General features: G+C 38.4%; 1 protein-coding gene and 1 pseudogene across 1 annotated transcript in view; one reads left to right on the top strand and one right to left on the bottom strand.

Moving 5' to 3' along the window:
* Positions 1 to 7,997: 7,997 nt before the first annotated feature.
* LOC138017545 (uncharacterized) lies at positions 7,998 to 8,725 on the top strand (annotated as a pseudogene).
* Positions 8,726 to 14,442: 5,717 nt separating this feature from the next.
* The window catches only part of LOC138016011 (telomerase reverse transcriptase-like), a 12,512-nt gene continuing 11,954 nt past the window's right edge, over positions 14,443 to 15,000 (bottom strand). Inside the window, exon 7 of the mRNA XM_068863174.1 lies at positions 14,443 to 15,000. This exon is cut by the window's right edge and continues 784 nt beyond it. The gene's annotated coding sequence lies outside the window, so the exon portion shown is untranslated.

The following is a 15,000-nucleotide window of genomic DNA, read 5'->3' as shown; positions in this document are numbered from 1 at the left end:
AATGGGACATCTGTTTACTCCGTCGGTTACTCTGACTCATCAGCTATTTATTGACACGTTGCTATATGAACAAATTAAAAAGGGAATTTGAATGCTGTGTCGAGAATAATCGACTGGATACTGGTGACTTTTAAAAGAAGGTTGCATTAGACTTGGAGAATACAAAAAATACTTTGGTTATAAGTTAATACATCCCTCATACATACACAAAGTAATCTAAATTAAAAATTCTAGGAACAATTAAGTTTTATTTCAATGTTTTTTTTTCTTGAATAATTGTTTTTATTTCATCGAACTAGTAGTGGCAATCATTCGATTGCTATCTCTGCATTCGTCGATCAGTCGGTTGCTAGCAATCACACCTTGCGTGCTCAACTTGAGCGATCAGAGACAAGCAGCTCATGCAGTCACCCCTATAAAGACGGCAATGCTTGTTACAAACGCAACGACGTATTAACGCTTGAGCATATCGGGGAACTCTCCGCTTTTATAAACAGAAAGCCTAAAAATATATTTTGGTTTCCAAAAACACATATCTATTGGAGTTTGGTATTGATGAGTAAATTTCATTTTTATACATGATCCAATGTCTTTGACTTTATGCAAATTTTTGCATTTTATATTGGAATGACAGAATCAATATAAAAATACTCAGAAAATTGGAGCAATTTCCTTTCAAGGGTCAACGAAGTCTTGTTATGTCTTGCATTTCACCCAAAATTTTTTGTATCGTTTGGTTATAAAATAGCGGCAGTTAAAGTTTAACAAGATCACTGGCACTAGGGCTTATACAACATACGTGCTTGGATATACGTGTGATCAGGCGTACTTTTCTAAAAGGTACGCCTGCCCACCTGTCAAAAGTGATATTTTTTTGTGTCATGCTATAAATGTGAGCCAGTCAGATTTCACCGGAAATTAGCGGCACGTTGCCATTCAGGAAAGACGACGAACACAAAATAGAACTCGAGCTGGACCTTCTGTGAAGTTAGACTTTTCCCGCAAAAAAAAATCAAGAAGTGTCTTTTTTTGAAATTATAGGTTCACATTTATGTGCAGTCTCTGGCAAGAAACACGGTCCTTGGACCTAAATTACGATCGCCGTACCATCGATATTGTTCCATCTCCGGTATTATTTGTCTCAGTATAGATAAACTTGAGTTCATTTTCAACAGTATAGCTTTCAATGTTGTGTATTTATACTAACCCGCGATCAGGCGTACCTTTCTTTAGAAGGGTTCGAAAAGGTACGCCTGATACAATTTCTTAACAAGTCGTCTGCCTAGACTAACCCTAACTAACTGGACTAACTTAACCCTAAGGTTAGGGTTAGGGTTGAGTCGATCATCCGAGTCTTTAAATTAAGGCGAAGAGTTTAGGCAAAATCAGTCTGAATTTATATCGAATCGATTTCCATCCTTCCTTTCCCAAACATCACAAAACAGTAAATATTAAATGATCTCATTGAAATAACAAACAGCACTCATTTTTTCGTGTTTTTCACTGATTTTAAAACATCATTTGCGCATTCTACTCAGACATAGAGAAAACTGAAAGGTGGCCAGGTATGATGAATAAAATGTCTCCAAAAACACTGAGGCAAAATCTCAACAGGAGGCCATAATCTCAAAAGAACGTTATTAATTAAAATGCACTTGAAATATGCAGCTCTTAACAACTTGAACAATTTTAAATAGGGTCGGGTTTTTTTTTCGATGTCGCTGCTAACCATTGCGGAAGATATGGATTCTTCTTTTGACTAAACTTCACAGAGTAAAAGGCGGCCTGCATATACCCGGAATCCGGGCCTAAACCCTCCGAACGTTGGAAAGCATGGGGTGCCGGTTTGTGAGCGGAGCTATTGCTTTTATCCGAACTATTAATGAGAGGTTTGTCTTTTAAGCACATGATGAACTTCCAACGACCAAGTGTCTCGCGTAAAAAAAGTGTTCTTTATTTATGGATGTTGTAAAAACAAAAACCATATATATCCTCACAGCGGTACAACCAGGCTTGCGTTATTATTTTGTTTTTAGTCTACAAATTATATGCTGGTTAAATCTCCCAAGATCCGGCACTCCTACTTTCTTGAGCTCGTCCTTGCATAAAAAAATTGTTTACAAGTATCTTTATTTATGTTCTTGTGTGGGCAGCTGTGCGTGGGTAAAAATGGTGACAAGCATAATGTTAACAATCGCAAACTGAACGGGAAGCTTCTTTGAAAGCTTAACTAAGTGACATGATACAGAGCTCATACTAAAAAAAACTCCGCAATTACGTAACTACCAATCTGAACGAATTTTCGGAATTACCAACGGAGAATCAACAATCCAGTGAATAATGCTGGTATACTATTTGGAATACGTCGCTTTCATTGGAAGGGGACACCTGAAGAGAAAAAGGGAGATTTTTAAGTGCCGTATAGTATATAAAAAGAAGACTGCAAAGAGATCATCTGCCACCCATCATGGATGACCTTGTCTGTTGGCGACTCGCTTCTTTTCAGTCACTTCTTACGGCACTTTCTAAAATTAAATCAATATTTGTATTGAGTACTGTACTGGTTATGTGAGTATTTGAACTGATGTGTGACATTTGGTTTTCAAGTGGCAACTGTCCAAGTCACGTGCCCGGAAAACTGATGAAGGCACGGATTAGTAAGCGACAACCATGGTCACAAGTATCCGGCCAGGAGATCAGGGAGAATGTTCTACTATTCGCCGTGAGATTTACTGATGTTCTCTCTGAAATGTGACTGAACTGCAGCATTATGAGGAGCATTTGCAACCTCCCACACCACGAGCGAACAATTGTCACTGCACGACTCACACGAAAGACTATTCATAATCCCAAGGGAAGTTATTGACTAGTTTCTACAAAGGTCGGTTTCACAGTAAAATCAATCTTAAAATAACTCGGTTCATGGAAAGACCTTGACACGAATACATTGACGGTTGCGCGCTCTGGGTCATTGGCTGCTGTCACTTAAAGGGGTGCCTAAAACACCCGCCTGATATGTTAGCTACGCCATGCTGATGAGGTCTCACCAAGGCCGAAACAGTTGCCCATGGCTGCTAATTGACTGAGTGAAATGGTTTTGCACATACGTGATGTGTTGGCCACACCGGGTTGGTGTTTATATGATGTTTCACCTTTCTGTTTTTTTTTTGCCATTTGTGCCTCTGAGTAAGCACGTCCCTCTACTGAAGTAGGAAAATCAAGCTGTTGATGAAAATTCGGGTTCAGTAAATGATTTCTTCACCGCACAAAGCCGTTAAATTTTCAGACCATGATGTTCTTTTGATATGAACATTCATGGCGGGAAGGGGGAGGCCTGGAGTGTCAACTTGTAACGGGGATAAGTTCCGACTGCGTTGTCCCTTGTGACTCGTGTGTTCCTTTACCTATCAACGATAACGAAATCACATTGCTGAGTACAGTGACAAGAAAAGCATTGACAAATACTGATTCGTCGAAATGACCATTTGACTTGTCTATCATATACCGGATCCGGAATAATTAACGTCCATAACACAAAAGAACAAAGCTAACATACTACCTAATCAACAAGGCCTCATCAGAATAACAATGGTTCGTTTGTCTGCCGCCATTTTGGTCCGGTATATGAAAGTCTACCCCAGTATATTCGGATCACTTTGAGGTGTGTCATTTGCTTTAGTTATCTTGATAATACTAAAACGTTCTGCTCTTTTTACAAAGAGGTTCCTCGCAAGAGCATCGTGGTGTGTGACGGACTCCCAGCCACACGAGTACATTTTTCTGATGATCATTTTCAATGGCATTTGGCGGAAAATAATAAAATTAACGACTAAAATGAATTATACGAAATTTCATGTATTCCCTGTCACAAAGTTCTGAGCTTAGTGACCGAGCCTTTGAATGACAACGAGACCGGAGGATTTATCTCATGTAAAATTGTCATGAAGACTTCATGCTAACTATTTTTGCATTAACATTCAAAAGCAGTAAGCTTTAACTCCAACCATGGAAAACATTTCAGGTCAGGTAGCTATAGCTGAGGACAACATAGTTTCTTACACAAAGCTATAGGCTTTTTTCGTCCAAAGGTTTACAAAGACCAAAAGATCGATAAAATTATTTACCTCTCACTAATGAATTTCGAGGGCGGAAATGTTAGTCAGCACCTACGTTCTACTTAACCACAAATGCGAGAAGCACTTAACCCCAGGGATTTTCTCCGGTGAAACCACCTGGGGCATGAGGATGCGAGGGACAACATGGACGAGTTTTGTCTTTTTACACATCCAAGATCGCTACCTTTACGTCAAGCGAAAACACTTTAGCTACTTACTACGACAAATAACGTTACATCAACAGTAAACCGATTTGTACTTTTAGTATTACACTTGGCCTCGATCAAAGAAAAATTACTGAATGGTACGCAGCTGGTTCAAAATGCTATCAATTTAAATAACTTATTTCTTCTCTTAGGCTTAGTTGTAACTTGTGACAGGAAGACTTTTAGAACTCAGTTAAAATTTTGCCATCTGGTCGACTAACAATATTAATGACGTCAATTCTCCTTTCTTGACGTCAGTTTTAATCCCTTCAATTTAATAGCCCCTCCTTTAGATAAAAGCGGCAATTAAAATAATATTTGCTAAAATGCAGATAAGAGCACGTAAAGAAACTATCTCTGGCATTTTTCGGTTTTCAAAGTCTTATAAAACCAGGGCCGTAGCCAGTATGAGGCAAACCGAGGCACTTGCCTCAGTCATTTTTTCGTGAAATTTTAAAATATAGCGTGATACCAGTGTTGTCTTTAATACGTACTCATCATAAACACTTAAAATACTTCCAAAGATAATTTAACCACGGACATTGCCTCAGTCATATTTTTTTTCTGGCTACGGCCCTGAAAACGCTAATAATAGTAATAATAATAATAATAATAATAATAATAATCATGAATAATATAGTCTGTCAATTTAAGTTTCAATTTTCAGTATATAGGCGAGAATATGTGCTCTACCATTTGGACAGAATGCAAAGTCCAGCAGAATAGATCAAATGTCGATTTATGATGAGAGGGAAAAGCCGGAGCACCCCAAAACCTCGTGCTCTCCGGAGCAGGGACGGCAGAGCGTATTTTTTATTGCGGGGGTGGGGGGGGGGGGGGGGGGGGGACAAGCAAGCGCCGGAGAAGCTAACTTGTAGGGGGTTTCTGGGGAAATTCTCCGCCAGAAAATTTTGAAATCTTGAAGCTCGAAAAGGCTACTTTTAGCATTCTCGACGAGATATAAAGAAAATAAACGTGGATCAACCGCAAAATGACAGATCTTTTACTAATTATTTTTAATTTTTGATTGAAATTGTGGGAGGAGGGGAAAGCTAAATCCCCCCCCTCCCCTCCAGCCCCCGGCTCCGCCGTCACTGGTAATGGAAAGCAAGAGGTATTTCTGCGTCAGTCCATCTGTTAAAAGCACGTTATCTCAATTAAGTGAAGCCAGGCTCACGTCAAGATGTCTCAGTTCCTTTCATGAACACGCACGAGCTTGCCGAACTGAAGGAAGCAGCTTGTATGGGCTGACGTTAGTTAAAAAACGGCTAATCAAGACTGCTAACTCCTGCTGTTCCCTTCTAGACTTAACGTTACTCGTAAACAATTTTTTACGCACGTGCCAGGTGAACAAAGCAGAACTGCCGGATCTTGGGGGATCTAACCAGCCGAAATAGACTAAAACAAAATAATAATGCAAGACTGGTTGTACGGCTGTGAGGAGATATATTTTACCAATATTTCGTCAGGCATTGCCTGACTTCTTCAGAGAGTTGATTGATTTGCCGTTACAATTTTTTGAAATTCAAATATAAGCCATAAGAAAACTATGTATAAGATTACGGATAAATGTGTGAATCTATATATAGATAGATATATGTATACGATTACAGATAAATATTTATTTTTTACAATCAAAACCACCAGCCGTACAACCAGCCTTGCATTATTATCATGCACTTATTTGCTGTGTACTGCTTTCAATATGGAGATATTACATTTATCATGAAAACGATGACCATAATTACGTCATTCTCCTCTTTAACAGAAAGGGAACAAGTGGGCGTTGCCATGGTGAAGTTGTTGTTTTTTTAGCCCTATTTTACATCAAGTCGTTCGCATATCGAGCACTGAAAATCAAGAGTTGAAGGAAGATTAAAGAAGAGTGAGAATGACACTATATGGTGTTCAAATTCCTAGCTGATGCTATTCATGGGTTTAATTTAATGGTTCACATCTCCACTTAGAAAGGTGTTGTTTTTTCCTTCGGGTTCTCCCCATTTCTTCTCATTCTCCTTAAAAGACAGCAGACAGCATTCTTTTCATTGGGTTGGATTCGCTTGCTTTAATATTTATAAAATACGAGTAAGAAACTGCGGAGACTGAGGAAAATGAAAAAAATGCAGTCTATGAAATTATTATTAAATGACCCTCGTTGAATTCCTCCGAAAGGAACATGACTGTCCTACTGGATGAAATAAAAGTATGAAGACAAGTTTATTTAAAATTCGTTTTGAAGTAAGGTTCTTTTGAAAAAAGATTTCAAAATTTAGAAGCGTTCACAGTTTTCTACAGTAACTAAAAATATGAAAAACCTAAATAAACTAAGGAGGAAAAAAAAATCAAAAAACGGAGGTACGTAGCCAAAATAACTCGAACCGAGGCACTCGCCCGGGTAAAATATCTAATGGTTTACAAATAAAAAGTCTTCAAGTGTTACGTCGTGTTAGCAAATAATATATACCATCAGTTAAAAGGTCTAGTCATGCATAAAATCATAAAAGATGATCGTGTCCCTGAGATTGTCTTTGCTAGAATTCTATTCTGGCTACGGACAGAAACTGAACACTGAAACACTTGAACACTGAAACAATAGGAAACCAAGAGACTTATTAATACAAGTTATTATAACTATCTTAAATCTCTGTCTGGGAAACTTCAGGACAATCCTAAACATTTCTGGGCATTTTACTCCGTTAAATCTAAAACTAAGAGAATTCCAGAGACTGTTATTTATGATAATGTTTGTTCTACAGATACGTCTTCCAAGGTGGAACTTTTTAATAAGTTCTTCCACTCAATTTATTCAATAGATTCAGTTGATGTTAACAACCCGACTATAGATGTTGTGAATCCAAACTTGTTACTGAACGTTACAACCACAGCACTTGAAGTGCAGGGAATTTTAAGAAGGCATGACATCCATAAATCACCTGGTGTGGATAACATACCATCCAGAATTCTACAAATCTGTGCGGAGGAACTGTCGGTTCCCTTGTCACATTTGTTTAATCTATCTCTAAGGTCAGGAGTCATGCCCACTTTGTGGAAATCCGCTAACATCACTCCAATACATAAGAACAATAATAAGGAATTTGTGGAAAATTACAGATCAATTTCCCTGTTACCTATTCCAGCAAAATGTTTGGAGCGTCTTGTGCATACTGCTATTTATGCACATGTTTCGCCTTATTTATCTGAGTGGCAGCATGGATTCGTAAAGGGGAAATCTTGTGAGACATAATTGGTCCTCACTCATCATCGATGGGTCACAGCTTTGGACGAGGGACGACAGGTGGATGTTGCTTTCTTGGACTTCTCCAAGGCTTTTGACAGAGTGTATCATTCAATCTTACTGCGGAAGCTCTGTAGTTTTGGAATTTCTGGCTCCCTACTACAGTGGTGTGAGAGTGACTTGAGTAATCGTTGGCAAAGAACTGTGTTGGATGGTGTCTCCTCCACCTGGTTAGAAGTTCCGTCTGGTGTGCCACAGGGCTCCATTTTGGGGCCGTTATTTTTTGTAGTTTTTATTAGTGACTTACCAGATGTCGTTCTTCCTGGAAATACTATTGCGCTTTTTGCTGATGATTGTAAAGTTTCAAGAGTCATTGATGATGCTAGTGATCAATTTTGTTTTCAGCGGGACTTGGATAATCTTCATCAGTGGAGTATTCGCAATGCCATGGTTTTTAATGTCAAAAAGTGCAAAGTTATGAGATTAACAAAGAAAAGGCAACCTTTAGTCTCTAATTATTCCTTGGATAATTCTCCTTTGGAAGAAGTTAAAGAATTCAAAGACTTGGGAGTTACAACTACTGATAATTTTAACTGGAACTCGCACATTGATTTTATTGTGTCGAAAGCAAACAGAATGTTAGGGTTAATTAAAAGGACGTGTAGAGGTCTGGACGATACTAAGACTCTGAGAACTCTCTACTGCTCATTGGTTCGATCGAATGTTGAATACTGCTCTGTGGTATGGTCACCCTATACCAAAAAAACATAGAAAAAGTTGAAAAAGTACAAAGAAGAGCAACCAAGTTCATTTTGAAGACTGAGGACAATTATGAGACCCGTTTAAAGAAGCTAAATTTGATGTCACTTAAAAACAGGAGAATTCTAGCTGATGTTACTTTTTTATATAAAGCTCTCAATGGAATAAGCAATGTCAATATTGATTCTTACATTGATTTTTATTCTGATGCTGACCATTATTCATTTAGGAAATACGATGATCTATCTCTTAAAAAGAAATATGCAAGAACAAATCCACTCAAATATAGTTTTTTTCATAGGATAGTTGACTCCTGGAATCTTCTGCCCTACGATATTCGTAAGGCAGTAAGTGTAAATATTTTTAAGCGGGGAGTTAAGAAGTTTTTATTGGACCATACATTAAATTAGTTATCCATTGTTGAATTATTGATTTTATTTTGATTTTACTACTGTATTTTCGTATTTTGTATTAGTGTATATTCATTGGTGATCTGTTCTTTTTTATGGGGTCCTGGACTCCTTTACGGATTATCCATATGGCTATTAATATTATTCTTATTAGTATGTGTTACCTTTGATGGCATTAAATTGTAATAAATAAATAAATAAATAAACTGTGTTTTGATTAAAAAATCTTAGTTCCGTGAAATGCTGGCTTTTAGAGCCTTAAGTCCCTCTTCGTGAAATTTCCGTATTCACGACGACTGATAGGGTATAAGCGAATTTGTACAAGGAGAATTACTGTCAGATTAAATTTCGAATTCATGTTCTTACACTTCCAGAAAATGATTTAGCTTTTGAAATCCTTCGAAATCACAGAAACGATATCATTTTACATTAGGCATTTCAAATCCACTTTGTTAACCTTTTAATGGAGATTTAAATTCAGTCTTACTGTCAGCTGGAACTGGCTTTCCAGTTACAATGTATCTTCAACTTTTGTCATTTAAGTATGTGATGCCGTTAGTAAGTCCAAATTATGATGACCTGCAGCTACAAAAGGTTCACTTGTCTGAAACCCAATTCTTTTATAATATCAACTACAATTAAACACGGTTTTCATGACATCATTCGTCAGATCCAGACCCTGACAGTTGGGAAGTAGATTGGTCAAACTGGCAACTCAGTATTACTGAAGAGACCATTTGAAAACAGATTAGCAAATAAAGTCAACGGCAAGTTTTCGTGCGCCGAATGCAAAAACCTAGGCAACATGCGCAGACTCAGTAGCGTTTTTGTTAGAGCAAAAGACATGAGTGACGAGTGAGGTCAAGTCAATGCACCTGCGCATGTTTCTTACCCTAATGCTTGCGTCGCGAGCGCAAATCGGCCAATGGTCCTTTCCACGGTTAGTTTTTCTCATTTGCATTACAATATAATCTAGCATGTATGTGAGGCAATTTCGGGCTATTTTGTAGTTTTAACCCGAAATTGCCTTGCATTCACCTTAGATTACATTGTAATGGAAATGAGAAACAAATGAGAAACATTGGTTCGAAGCAACCGGAAGAGAACATTTCGCATGCCTGGAAAGTAGTGTCACCCAGATTTTTAATCTAACCACCTCTATGAATGGAGAAAAGATACTTAGCAATATAAATGTGGTTTTGTCACTGAAGACAAGTTAAAGGGAAAACGGCTCACTTCCTAATAAAGCCTAGTGGAGAGAACAAGGCGGTTCACGTACGTCTTCACCCAAATATCACCTCTTCCCCCGCATTCCCAACCAATACTTGAATCAAAAGAACACTAAACGAAAGAATCTGTATTGAAACCTTTAAAATTATTATTTAAAGACAATGGTATTTGACTCTTGACGCTCATCGGACAGACAATATAAAAGGCGTATCTGAATTCGACAAATTACAGAACAAAATCAGTGGAATGTTTCTCAGTTTCTCCGCAAATTCAGCGCCCGCTTTTACCCATTCATTTCCACGATCGAAACTTCATTCCCACGATCGAAACGTTCATTTCTCCCAACTTGTACCATAGAGGTCTTTGTTAGGTAGTCACGAGAATTTGGTATTATATCAAGATCACCCCTCTTAAGCTGATAATAATGGTCATTCTCAATACCTGTCTGTATGATATTTCATTGAAATTGTAAAGAGAATTTACATACGCATCACTCCTGGGAGTCGAAGGGTTAACCACTAGATTAACAGAATTCAACCAAAGGAATTGTTTACTTAAGCAATAGAGGACTTTTTTCTGTGTTTCCATAGCCTCATCTAAACACGACGGGGAGTTGGGAGAACTCGAGACAGTTATGCAAACCCTCGACTGCGTCTCGGGTTTGTATAACTGTCTCGAGTTCTCCCAAATCCCCGTCGTGTTTAGATGAGTCTATGGAAACACGGAAAAAGTCCTGTGTTGCTTTTATAAAACATTTCTCAAAGATAATTCAACAAATGAAGAAAAATGCTGGCGTTTTTACTTCTTGATTGAAACAGGTTTTCTTGACACACGCTTATATTTCCTACCAACCAATCAAACATAACCAATCAAAATTCGTGTGATGTCACAGACGTGTTTCCATATTGTTTCCATACTCTCATCTAAACACAGCTGTTGACCAATGAGAGTGCGCGTACTATCCTAATTATTTTATAAAGTTGTTTATTTCTGGTTGTGGCAACTAATATGCCCGTTGTTAAGTTTTATTGTTTTTCATTACCACTAAATACCGCGATGATGTCACAAGACTCAACCCTGTCCATCTGACATTCATAAACGAGTGCCAAAGTCAATATTGCGTATTGTAAAGGCAGTTATTTCTATATAACTAATTAAAATAACGAGCGCATATCAATATTTAGAGTTGGGTTGGATGGACTAGTATTCCTCAGACACACATTCCGATACTTTGTCCAATTTAATTACGGTAATTGATCTTTTGAAATAAAACACTTGTTCTAATGCATTAACTTCGCTATTTTAATGCATCGAGATCTTATAATTCCCCGTCAAAGGAAAAAGATAATAACAAGGGCTTGGTTCGAAGAATACTCTTTCGTGAATAGGCAGTCTCGTTAAGGTGAGGGCTTAAAATATCTAGAATTTGAGGACGCCGGAAAATTCAAAATAACTTATACTGACCCAATGATATAATACGAATTATGGGTTGTTAGCGTTTTATAGTGAAAGATGGAGCTACGCTATTGGCGGCGATATAGCAAACATCGATAACATGAACAGATTCGCTCTGACGACGGGCTAATGCTCGAAACGTCAGCTTTCGACTTTCTTGACGGTGGTCAGTTAACCATATCAACTCAGTTGATAGACCCGTTTCTGTGTTAAGAAAACGCTTGCAGCGGAAACATGCTCATTCAATCATCATCATCGTCATCATTATCACTGTCATTGAGATCAAACCAATAAGCAGTTTATACTGCATTTCTTTGTCTTTGTCTAAACAATTGAAGAAGCAAGGGGAACAGGCCCGTGCATTTAGACTAGTTTGTGAAAAAGGTGATAGTTCCCTCTCCTGTTGACTTCAGCTTTGGAAAGCTTCCCCAAGATCAGGAAGCCTCCTTGATAATACAAAAACATCAAAACGGAAGCTTCTTGGCATAAAGGGGGGCATCTTAGTCGTTGGCGTGCTTAGGAAGATTAAGTTTGACTTTGCAATTCTGTGTTTGAAATCAAAATAGGAAATTTAGTTAAAAGGCGTGCAGACTTAGGGTGCGTACGCTTGACCGTATTCCGGAACAGAAACACATGAAATAGAAGTTAGCGATATTTTGTTTTTACGGAAATTCACATTAAAACTGTCAACACCTGCTAAAATGCTATTTTAAACGTATCTTTATTTGCCTTGTTGCTTCAAAACGCCAGACATACCGTTTTAAATAATCATTCCACGTATTCTTACTCGGGAATAGGATCAATCGAACGCGCCCTTAAGATAACTTCAGAATGATGTAAAAATAAGCAAAGTGAATTTTTTAAATTGCGCGAATTCGACCACGAGGATTAAAAGCGAAGAACCGCACAAGTGCCTCGCCTCCTTTTATCGCTTTATAGAAACATGCTCAGTCCATTCATTTTTCTTGAGCGCTAAGAATATGCAAGCGGTTTCCTCAGCGACCTAAAGTGGCTAAGTAAGTTATAAGCTATGCTACTGGCTACATATAAAGAAAATGTCATTCTCGTTGTGTGATAATATGATGGAATTGTAATCTTGAGTAATCCGCTTTAAGAATTTATCCGCTTAGGCTCGCACACCATCTGATCACAGGGAGAGCATGTGTAAGTACCGATAAAGAAACAAGACAAATGCTATTCTCGGCGCCAGAAAGAATCCATACATCTGCGTAACAATAACATCTCGCAATCTCTTGCTTTGTGTAACTTAGAAGGTGCCGCATTCACTTTTGAGTGTGGTAGACAAATAGAAGAAGAGGAAATGCCGCTTCCATTGTGTTGAAATACGTCTTAAATTTCTTTAAATTTAAAATAACAAGTACTGAATACATAACAAGGAAAATACACGTCCATTTCAATACATGTCGCGAAGCGTTCCCCACCCTGCGAGCAGAGCCTCCTTTTGTCTTTTTCTTTACTGAGGAGGAGAAAAGTAAGCTCTGCCCGAATCGCGTCAACTCTTTGAAGCCGCTGCAGCCCGAACTTCTGGACTAGTCAATCTTGTTTTCTCTCGTCAAACCGGTTTTTCCAGTGCGAGCGTCCGTTTAGTGACAAAACCGATGGTTATAATTGAGCCCGCTGTACCATGAAAAACCAAGATGGCGGCGAGATCTGGCATATTAGGCTTGGGTTCGAGACTGTATCCTGGCAACATGCAGCGCATATTCAATAAAGATCTTACTCGATTCATGCAGAGCCTTTCTCGAGAACGCCAAAATCGAGCAAGCAAAAGAAAGGCTCTGCTAGCAGGGTGAGCGTTCCCTTGTCAGTTCTCCCCAAATTCAATATAACTCGTGTCTGGAAATACGGACAATTGACGTCGCAAAGTGTCCCGTGAACTATATTACCGTAACCTATAAATAACGCGAATACTGATACATAAGGTGACTCTTAATGTTGGATATCAAAATTACTTGCAATTCTGGACATAAGTGGTGCCACAGTGAAGGAAGTGTTAGGTAGTCCAACTGGAGTTTAATTGGATATCAAAATTGGGCGTGCATTGAATTACTTGAAATTCTGCAGATAATAGGCCCGGCTAGTTCCGAGTTCATGTCTGCCTCCCCTTCAAAGCGAGTCCAAGTGCGAAGTTTTTGCTACGAAAATTAGTTTTCATTCAGATGTAAAGTAGAACTAATTACCATCACAAAAAAGAGGAGGCAGACATGAACTCGGAAATGGCCTAATGCCATAGAGAAGGGCCGGGACTTGTTCGGTAGTTCAACGGTTTGGCCTTAAGAGGCAAATCCAGTTGTCCGTGCCTCGCTGGTGCGGCTGTGAGCACGCAAAAGATACTGAACAGACAGTGGAGTTGGTATTTGTGTGTGCGCAATGCTGTTATTAAGGGGGGTGGTACGTAACAACAGAAAGACGACGCGATGGTTGCTAAGGAAGCTTTTTTGTAAGGAGCCCTACAAAAAAGGTTGCTGAATGGTTATTTGAAGTAACTGTTTTAATGATATTCTGAAATCACTTCAATCAGAAAGAGCATGCGCAACTAGTCCCAGTCCTCTACCGTGCGTTTCAGTGAAAAAACATGAAAACACTCTCAGGAAACGAAAAGAAGAGGCTGTTTTTTGACCGGATGGGAACCGTCCCATTATTCTTCGTAAACTTTAGCATAGAATTTCTATTTGGACAAAAAAATGGAACTGATATTTTGAAAACTGTATCAAAGGAGGGCCTTATGACGTCATACTTTTTTGGAGAAATATGTATTTTTAAAATCCATGCTACAGATTTGGTGTTAAAATGTTCTCATACTGTTGCGTTAAAAATTTGTGAAAAACATAGTTAACTCGCTGAGTTTTTAGGCATTTTCTGTTTTGGTCACGTGATTTACCAAATATGGTTGCGAGTCGAACCAGACAAAGAAAAGTTAAATAGAACACACTTGGCAACAAGAAACTATTTCAAACAGTGTTTCGTTTCCGGAATGGTAAGGGCAGGAGAAAAGATAAAATACTGTAGTGTGGTCTGTCATATTTATTTCGCTTCGTCTATTGAAACTCTCGACAAATAAAGATAGAAATGTGAACGCGAACTCTCTGAAAACGGTGAGAAGCCTATCAAGGAATATTATCCATTAGAGAGAAGAACAGATACTTGTTTATGAGCACAATACATCAAAGCATAAAGTCTACAAATACCTATTTTAACTTCAAATGCCACTGCATGACATTTCAAATTCCGTTTTCCGTGAATCTTCCATTACTTGTGTTACATGTGAACCTCGGCAGTTACCGGTACTAGCTCAGTTTAAAATAACTGGTTCCTGGTTAACCCAATTTATTACTACGCCTCACCAGTGCGAAGATTGTTTACATTACCCATTAACACGAAGAGAGGTAGCTTTGGATTTTTCAACAATATATCGCTTCAATCTAACCCAAAATCATTCAGATAGTAAAACTTCATATTTATGACCCATTTCCTTCGCTTTTTGTTTGTCAGCATTATGACTTGCGATACTTCAGGTTCACATGTTCCTAAGTTTGTTTTTACATTTCGTAGAGGATTGATTGGTCACT

Source organism: Montipora capricornis, chromosome 9 (genome assembly GCF_036669925.1).
Source record: "Montipora capricornis isolate CH-2021 chromosome 9, ASM3666992v2, whole genome shotgun sequence".
Taxonomy (NCBI): domain Eukaryota; kingdom Metazoa; phylum Cnidaria; class Anthozoa; order Scleractinia; family Acroporidae; genus Montipora; species Montipora capricornis.
The sequence above is the reverse complement of the archived record's forward strand: the minus strand, read 5'-3'. Positions and strand labels throughout refer to the sequence as shown.